The sequence below is a fragment of the Triticum aestivum genome, chromosome 1A (genome assembly GCF_018294505.1).
Source record: "Triticum aestivum cultivar Chinese Spring chromosome 1A, IWGSC CS RefSeq v2.1, whole genome shotgun sequence".
Lineage (NCBI taxonomy): Eukaryota > Viridiplantae > Streptophyta > Magnoliopsida > Poales > Poaceae > Triticum > Triticum aestivum.
The window spans coordinates 531,429,695-531,440,033 of NC_057794.1; positions in this window are offsets into that span (position 1 = coordinate 531,429,695).

The window sequence follows — 10,339 nt, forward strand, 5'->3', positions numbered from 1 at the left end:
CTTTTATCTTTTGCCTTACATAAGATTCATGGTGATCTTCACCTTTCCTTTTTACATTTTATCCTTTGGCAAGCACAATGTGTTGGAAAGATCCAGATACATATAGCTAATTGGATGTGAGTTTGCATGAGCTATTATTGTTGACATTACCCTTGAGGTAAAATGTTGGGAGGCAAAACTATAAGCCCCTATCTTTCTCTGTGTCCGATTAAAACTCCATACCCATAAATATTGCGTGAGTGTTAGCAATTGTGAAAGACTAAATGATAGTTGAGTATGTGGACTTGCTGAAAAGCTCTTATATCGACTCTTTCCTATGTTATGATAAATTGCAATTGCCTCAATGACTGAGATTAGAGTTTGTTGGTTCTCAATGAAGTTTATGATTCATACTTGAAATTGTGATTGAATTATTACATTAGCATAAGAGATCATATGACAAATATATGTTGTTGTTCTAAGAATGATCATGATGCCCTCATGCTCGTATTTTATTTTTATCAACACCTCTATCTCCAAACATGTGGACATATTTTTCGATTTAGGCTTTCTCTTGAGGGCAAGCGAGGTCTAAGCTTGGGGGAGTTGATACATCCATTTTTGCATCATGCTTTTATATCGATATTTATTGCATTATGGGCTGTTATTACACATTATGTCACAATACTTATGCCTATTCTCTCTTATTTTACAAGGTTTACATGAAGAGGGAGAATGCCGACAGCTGGGATTCTGGGCTGGAAAAGGAGCAAATATTAGAGACCTATTCTGCACAACTCCAAAAGTCGTGAAACTTCACGGGAGCATGTTTCAGAATATATAAAAAATATTGGGCGAAAGAAGTACCTGAGGGGGCCCACACCCTGGCCACGAGGGTGGGGGCGCGTTCCCTGCCTCGTGGGCCCCCTGGTGGCCCTCTGATGCCCATCTTCTGCTATATGAGGTCTTTCGTTCGAGAAAAAAATCATAAGCAAGCTTACATGACGAAACTCCGCCGCCACGAGGCGGAACCTTGGCGGAACCAATCTAGGGCTCCGACAGAGCTGTTCCGCCGGGGAAACTTCCCTCTAGGAGGGGGAAATCATCGCCATCATCATAACCAATGATCCTCTCATCGGGAGGGGGTCAATATCCATAAAGATCTTCACCAACACCATCTCATCTCAAACCCTAGTTCATCTCTTGTATCCAATCTTTGTATCCAAACCTCAGATTGGTACCTGTGGGTTGCTAGTAGTGTTGATTACTCCTTGTAGTTGATGCTAGTTGGTTTACTTGGTGGAAGATCATATGTTCAGATCCATTATGCATATTAATACCCCTCTGGTTATGAACATGAATATGCTTTGTGAGTAGTTACGTTTGTTCCTGAGAACATGGGAGAAGTCTTGCTATTAGTAGTCATGTGAATTTGGTATTCGTTCAATATTTTGATGAGATGTATGTTGTCATCCCTCTAGTGGTGTCATGTGAACGTCGACTACATGACACTTCACCATTGTTTGGGCCTAGAGGGAGGCATTGGGAAGTAATAAGTAGATGATGGGTTTCTAGAGTGACAGAAGCTTAAACCCTAGTTTATGCGTTGCTTCGTAAGGGGCTAATTTGGATCCATATGTTTCATGCTATGGTTAGGTTTACCTTAATATTTCTATTGTAGTTGTGGATGCTTGCAATGGGGGTTAATCATAAGTGGGATGCTTGTCCAAGTAAGGACAACACCCAAGCACCGGTCCACCCACATATCAAATTATCAAAGTACCGAACGCAAATCATATGAACGTGATGAAAACTAGCTTTACGATAATTCCCATGTGTCCTCGAGAGCGCTTTCCTTTATATAAGAGTTTGTACAGGCTTGTCCTTTGCTACAAAAGGATTGGGCCATCTTGCTGCACCTTATTTACTCCTATTACTTGCTATTTGTTACAAATTATCTTATCATAAAACTATCTGTTGTCGAGAATTTCAGTGCTTGCAGAGAATACCTTGCTGAAAACCGCTTATCATTTCCTTCTGCTCCTCATTGGGTTTGACACTCTTACTTATCGAAAGGACTACGATAGATCCCCTATACTTGTGGGTCATCAGGTATTGATCTTCTTCCCACTCAACTCCATTGGCATTGAACCTTCGTTCAAAACCAATTCCTTGATTCTTCCGGTGTCTTCCTTGCTTGCGTACAATTTCCTCAAATTGCTTACTTCTGGCAAGGCTCTTGTAAACACCTTTCTCTATAATTCCCTTCAATAAGCTATTTTCTTGCTCAAGTGTAACTTGGCTAAGAGAATCATTAGTGGAATCAAGAGAACTACTGGAAGCAATAACATTGGATTTAGCATGATTATTGTTACTACTAGAAGAAGAATCTTTCTTACTCTTGTTGCTAGATTTAACTTGTGGCGTGTAAGTAGACAAAAGTAAACACTTGGCAATGTAATAAGAACTTTTCTTGCGAAGATCATCATTAATCTCCTTTAAGAACCCATGCTCTTGCTCAGGGTTGAGCTTTTCAAAGTGTAACTTTTCATGAGTCTTCAAAAGCTCTCGATGATTTTCCAAGGTAGTTTCATGAGCTAACTTAAGAGTGTTTAGTTCTTTAGTTAGACGCTCAATCTCCTTATCATCGTCATTCATTTTATCTTGATTAGCATGATTAATAGAAAGTTCATCATAGTTTTCATCACTAGAATTGTCAACAAGTAAATCATCATCACCTAGCAAATCATCTTCATCACTATTGAAATCAACATACTCGAGGTGTGATACCTTTGGGCCTTTAGCCACGAAGCATCTTCCAATTCCTTCATTTGGTGACTCAAATATGTCGTAGGAGTTGGTTGACACAAGTGCTAAACCGGCAACACCTTCATCTTGAGTATATTCGGAGTCGGAGTTATAACTTCTCTCGGAGTGATTGTCGGAGCCGGAGCCGAATACCCATTCACCAACATGAGCTTGATGTCTTCATTTTGTGTAGCTCCTTAATGATTTGTCCTACCTTTCTGAATCCTTGCTCTCCGTGATGTTCTTCGTTCGTAACCGTCATCTCTACGCCTTCTCTCTCTTGGTGGTGATTCTTCTCTTCTACTTCTTATTTTGGGAGAAAATCTTCTCTTCTTTTGTAGGGAGCCGTACACTCATTGGAGTAGTGTCCGGGTCTTCCACAATTGTAGCAAATACATTCACGACTCGAAGATCTTTTGTCATTGTAGGACCTTGCTACATCTTGAGCTTGCGTTGGTTTTCCCCGAAGAGGAAGGATGATGCAGCAGAGTAGCATAAGTATTTCCCTCAGTTTTTGAGAACCAAGGTATCAATCCAGTAGGAGGCCACGCTAAAGTCCCTCGTACCTGCACAAAGCGATAGCTACTCGCAACCAACGCGATTAGGGATTGTCAATCCCTTCACGGTCACTTACGAGAGTGAGATCTGATAGATATAATATTTTTGGTATTTTTGGTATAAAGATGCAAAGTAAAAAGTAAAGGCAAAGTAAAAAAAGCAAAGCAAGATTAAAGTGATGGAGATTGATATGATGAGAATAGACCCGGGGGCCATAGGTTTCACTAGTGGCTTCTCTCAAGAGCATAAGTATTCTACGATGGATGAACAAATTACTGTTGAGCAATTGACAGAATTGAGCATAGTTATGAGAATATCTAGGCATGATCATGTATATAGGCATCACGTCCGTGACAAGTAGATCGAAAGGATTCTGCATCTACTACTATTACTCCACTCATCGGCCGCTATCCAGCATGCATCTAGAGTATTAAGTTAAAAACAGAGCAACGCCTTAAGCAAGATGACATGATGTAGAGAGATAAATTCATGCAATATGAAATAAACCCCATCTTGTTATCCTCGATGGCAATGATGCAATACGTGCCTTGCTGCCCCTTCTGTCACTGGGAAAGGACACCGCAAGATCGAACCCAAAGCTAAGCACTTCTCCCATGGCAAGAACTACCAATCTAGTTGGCCAAACCAAACGGATAATTGGAAGAGACTTGCAAAGATAACCAATCATACATAAAAGAATTCAGAGAAGATTCAAATATTATTCATAGATAGACTTGATCATAAACCCACAATTCATCGGTCTCAACAAACACACCGCAAAAAGAAGATTACATCGAATAGATCTCCACAAGAGAGGGGAAGAACTTTGTATTGAGATTCAAAGAGAGAGAAGAAGCCATCTAGCTACTAACTATGGACCCGAAGGTCTGAGGTAAACTACTCACACTTCATCGGAGAGGCTATGATGATGTAGAAGCCCTCCGCGATGACGGCCCTCTTCCGGTGGAGCTCCGGAACAGGCCCCAAGATGGGATCTCGTGGATACAGAAAGTTGCAGCGGTGGAATTAGGTTTTTGGCTCCTCTTCTGATTGTTTAGGGGTACGTGTGTATATATAGGAGGAATAAGTACGTCGGTGGAGCACCGAGGGGCCCACAAGGTAGGGGCGCGCCCTAGGGGGGGTGCCCCCCACCCTCATGACCTCCTCTTTGACTCCTTGGAGTAGGGTCCAAGTCTCCTGGATCACGTTCGGTGAGAAAATCACGTTCCCGAAGATTTTATTCTGTTTGGACTCCGTTTGATATTATGTTTCTCCGAAACACTGAAATAGGCAAAAAACAACAATTCTGGGCTGGGCCTCCGGTTAATAGGTTAGTCCCAAAAATAATATAGAAGTGGAAAATAAAGCCAAATATAGTCCAAAACAGTAGATAATATAGCATGGAGCAATCAAAAATTATAGATACGTTGGAGACGTATCAGACCTTGACTTGGAACTTCTCTCCTTGCTTCTACTCTTGTAGAACTTGTTGAAGTTCTTCACCATTAGGCTCAATTCTTCATTGAAGTCTTGTTTCTCACTTGATGATGTGGGAGCATCACATGAGGCTTTGTAAGCACCACTTGACTTGTTGTGAAGCTCTTCCTTATCCGTAAGTGACATCTCATGAGCAACAATTCTTCCAATGACTTCCGTTGGCTTGAGATCTTTGTAATTGGGCATCATTTGGATCAATGTGCACACGGTATCATATTTTCCATCCAAGGCTCTTAGGATCTTCTTGATGATGAATCTATCGGTCATCACTTCACTTCCTAAGCCAGCAATCTCATTTGTGATGAGAGCAAGCCTAGAGTACATTTCAGCGACACCTTCACCATCCTTCATTTTGAACTTGTCAAGTTGACTATGAAGCACATCCAATTTGGATTCCTTGACGGAGTCGGTACCTTCGTGCATATCAATCAAAGTGTCCCAAATTTCCTTTGCATTCTCAAGACGGCTGATTTTGTTGAATTCTTCGGGGCACAATCCGTTGAAGAGAATATCACAAGCTTGAGCATTGTATTGTAGCATCTTCAACTCTTCAGCGGTAGCTTCAGGGTTCGGTTGTCTCCCATCAAAGAATTCACCTTGCAAGCCAATACACACAATAGCCCAAACGGAGGGGTTATGTCCAAGAATATGCATTTTCATCTTATGCTTCCAACTAGCAAAATTAGTACCATCAAAGGACCTCTACGGTGGTAATTTCCCTCGCTAGACGCCATACCCTCCTAGGTTGTGAAACCAAGGCTATGATCACCAATAGCTATGGAAATCAAGGCAAATGGAGACCAAATCTCTGATACCGCTTGTAGGATCGAAAGTATGTCTAGAGGGGGCTGATTAGACTACTTGACCAAATAAAAATCTAGCATTTTCCCAATTTTAAGTCTTGACAGATTTTAGCAACTTAGCACTAGTCAAGCAATCAACCTACACATGCAAGTCTAAGAGTATAGCAGCAGAATGTAAAAACATTGCACATTGATACATCTCCATCGTATCTACTTTTCCAAACACTTTTGACCTTGTTTTGGACTCTAACTTGCATGATTTGAATGGAACTAACCCGGACTAATGTTGTTTTCAGAAGAATTGCCATGGTGTTGTTTTTGTGCAGAAATAGAAGTTCTCGGAATGACCTGAAAATCAACGGAGAATATTTTTGGAATATATAAAAAATATTGGTGAAAGAATCAAGGCCAGGGGGGCCACACCCTGTCCACGAGGGTGGGGGGCGCGCCCCTGCCTCGTGGGCCCCCTGGTGCTCCACCGACCTCAACTCCAACTCTATATATTCACGTTCGGGGAGAAAAAAACAGGGAGAAGGATTCATCGCGTTTTACGATAAGGAGCCACCACCAAGCCCTAATCTCTCTCAGGAGGGCTGATCTGGAGTCCGTTCGGGGCTCCGGAGAGGGGAATCCATCGCCATCGTCATCATCAACATTCCTCCATCACCAATTTCATGATGCTCACCGCCATGCGTGAGTAATTCCATCGTAGGCTTGCTGGACGGTGATGGGTTGGATGAGATTTATCATGTAATCGAGTTAGTTTTGTTAGTGTTTGATCCCTAGTATCCATTATGTTCTAAGATTGATGTTGCTATGACTTTGCTATGCTTAATGCTTGTCACTAGGGCCCGAGTGCCATGATTTCAGATCTGAACCTATTATGTTTTCATGAATATATGTGAGTTCTTGATCCTATCTTGCAAGTCTATAGTCACCTATTATGTGTTATGATCCGTTAACCCTGAAGTGACAATAATCGGGATACTTACCGGTGATGACCATAGTTTGAGGAGTTCATGTATTCACTAAGTGTTAATGCTTTGGTCTGGCACTCTATTAAAAGGAGGCCTTAATATCCCTTAGTTTCCAATAGGACCCCGCTGCCACGGGAGGGTAGGACAAAAGATGTCATGCAAGTTCTTTTCATAAGCATGTATGACTATATTCGGAATACATGCCTACATTACATTGATGAACTGGAGCTAGTTCTGTGTCACCCTATGTTATAACTGTTGCATGAGGAATCACATCCGACATAATTATCCATCACTGATCCAATGCCTACGAGCTTTTCACATATTGATCTTTGCTTAGTTACTTTGCCGTTGCCACCGTTACAATCACTACAAAGCCAATATTGTTACTTTTGTCACCGTTACCGTTACTTCCATATTACTTTGCTGCAGATATTAAGTCTTTCAAGTGTGGTTGAATTGACAGCCCAAATGTTAGTACTTGATAATATTCTTTGGCTCCCCTTGTGTCGAATCAATAAATTTGGGTTGAATACTCTACCCTCGAAAACTGTTGCGATCCCCTATACTTGTGGGTTATCAAGACTATTTTCTGGCGCCATTGCCGGGGAGCATAGCTCTATTCTTTGAGTGACTTGAGATTTATATCTGTTGATCACTATGAAGAAATTGAAAGATAAAAGAACCAAGATTTTTCCCTCACCTATGAGGGGAGGTAAGGAACTACCATCTAGCTCTACACTTGATTCACCTTCTGTTTTGAGTAAACTTGCGACACCTACACATTCTATTGATTCTGATAAGTCGCATGTTATTGATGATGCCACTTCTGCTTTGCATGATACTTATGATGAAACTACTTCTATGCTTGATAATATTGTGCCATTAAGTGAATTTCTTGATGAACAACTTGCTAGGGTTAGAGAGAATGAAATTATTAAAACTGATAATATTGATGAAAGTGATGATGAAGATTCTCCCCCTAGATATGAATTGCCAGTTGTGCCCGAGGGTTATGTTATGGATGAAGAAACTTCTAGAGGCTTTTTAGCTTGCAATGATAGATATGATCTTAAGAAATTATTAGCTAAGCTGAGAGAAAAGTCTTTGAATGCTAGAATGAAATATGACCTTGCTTTTGCTACTTCACCTATCTATATTTCCGATAAGGATTATGATTTCTCTGTCGATCCTGATTTAATTACTTTGGTTGAATCTGATCCTTTTTTATGGCTATGAATCTGAAACTGTTGTGGCACATCTTACTAAATTAAATGATATAACCACCTTGTTCACTAATGATGAGAAAAACTCACTATTACTTTATCCTTAAGTTATTTCCGTTCTCATTAAAGGGTGATGCTAAAATATGGTTTAATTCTCTTGATCCTGGTTGTGTGCATAGTCCCCAGGATATGATTTATTACTTCTTTGCTAACTATTTCCCCGCTCATAAGAAACAAGCTGCCTTAAGGGAAATATATAATTTTGTGCAAATTGAAGAAGAGAGTCTCCCACAAGCTTCGGGGAGGCTTCTCCAATTACTTAATGCTTTGCATGATCATCCTCTCAAGAAAAAGGAAATACTTGATATCTTTTATAATGGACTAACTGATGCTTCCAGAGACCACCTGGATAGTTGTGCTGGTTGTGTTTTCAGGGAAAGAACTGTTGATCAAGCTGAATTGCTATTGAATAATATGTTGAGTAATGAAAATGAATGGACACTTCCTGAACCAACTCCTAAGCCAACTCCGAAGAAAAGGGGTATTCTATTTCTCAGTCCTGAAGATATGCAAGAGGCAAAGAAATCTATGAAAGAAAGAGGTATTAAAGTTGTAGATGTTAAGAATTTACCACCTATTGAAGAAATACATGGTCTTGATAACCCGACACAGGTAGTAAAGGTAAATTCTCTCTATAGATTTGATGAAGGTTATATTCCTCGTAATAAGTCTGCTAGCCAATGCTTGGATGAGTTTGATAATTTTATTGTTAAACAAGAAAACTTCAATGCTTGTGTTGGTAGACAATTGAAACACGATGCTTATATGGTTGAACACTTGAGTGATTATATGTCTAGATTTAAAGGTGAACTTAAACTTATTAGTAAACATTCTTCTATGGTTACCACTCAAGTAGAACAAGTACTTAAGGCTCAGAATGATTTGCTCCATGAATTAAATAATAATAAAAATGATAATGCTGTTAGAGTTGTGACTAGAGGGGGTAAAATTACTCAGGAACCTTTGTATCCTGAGGGCCACCCTAAGAGAATTGAGAAAGATTCTCAGAGAACTAATGTTGATGCACCTAGTTCTTCTAAGAAGAAGAAAAAGGAAAAATGATAGGACTTTGCATGCTTCTAGTGAACCTGTTGTTGACACACCTGAGAATCCCAATGATATTTCTATTTCTGATACTGAAACACAATCTGGTAATGAACATGAACCTAGTGATAATGTTAATGATGATGTTCATGTTGATGCTCAACCTAGCAATAACAATGATGTAGAGATTGAACCTGTTGTTGATCTTGATAACCCACAATCAAGGAATCAACATTATGATAAGAGAGACTTTGTTGCTAGAAAGCACGGTAAAGAAAGAGAACCATGGGTTCAGAAACCCATGCCTTTTCCTCCTAAACCATCCAAGAAAAAGGATGATGAGGATTTTGAGCGCTTTGCTGAAATGATTAGACCTAGCTTTTTGCATATGAGTTTTACTGATATGCTTAAAATGAACCCTTATGCTAAGTACATGAATGATATTGTTACTAATAAAAGAAAGATACCGGAAGCTGAAATTTCCACCATGCTTGCTAATTACACTTTTAAGGGTGGAATACCAAAGAAACTAAGAGTTCCAGGATACCAACTATGCCATGCTCCATTAAGAGAAACTATGTTAAAACTGCTTTATGTGATCTCGGAGCCGGTGTTAGTGTTATGCCTCTCTCTTTATATCGTAGACTTGATTTGAATAAGTTGACACCTACTGAAATATCTTTGCAAATGGCTGATAAATCAACTGCTATACCTGTCGGTATTTGTGAGGATGTGCCTGTTGTGGTTGCAAACGTTACTATTTTAATGGACTTTGTTATTCTTAATATTCCCGAGGACGATAGTATGTCTATTATTCTTGGTAGACCCTTTCTGAATACTGCAGGGGCTGTTATTGATTGCAACAAAGGCAATGTCACTTTTCATGTTAATGGTAATGAGCATACGGTACACTTTCCGAGGAAACAACCTCAAGTCCATAGTATCAATTCTATTGGAAAAATTTCAATGATTACTATTGGAGGTTTTGAATTTCCTCTTCCTACTGTCAAGAAGAAATATGATATTCTTATTGTTGGGGATGTGCATATCCCCGTTGAGGTAACCTAGTGTTATTCGAAAATTCTCCAGTTTCATGCAATTCGGAAAGAGTTTGTTAACAAGACTTGATCAACCTTGTTAGTGGATTCCTTTTGATGAGCATGAGATGGATGAAGTTAGAAAGCACAACTCTCTATACCCTCCTTTTACTTTTTGTAATTTAGATTAAATTAAGTGAAAATAGTATTTCTCGTCTGTTTTTTGAATTATCCTTGCAATAAAAAATACCCCAAAAATAAAAGTTCTCCCAATGTCCTGAAAATGAAATATGATTTTTTCTAGAATATTTAAGAATTATTGGCACTGAGAACACACCAGGGGACCCACC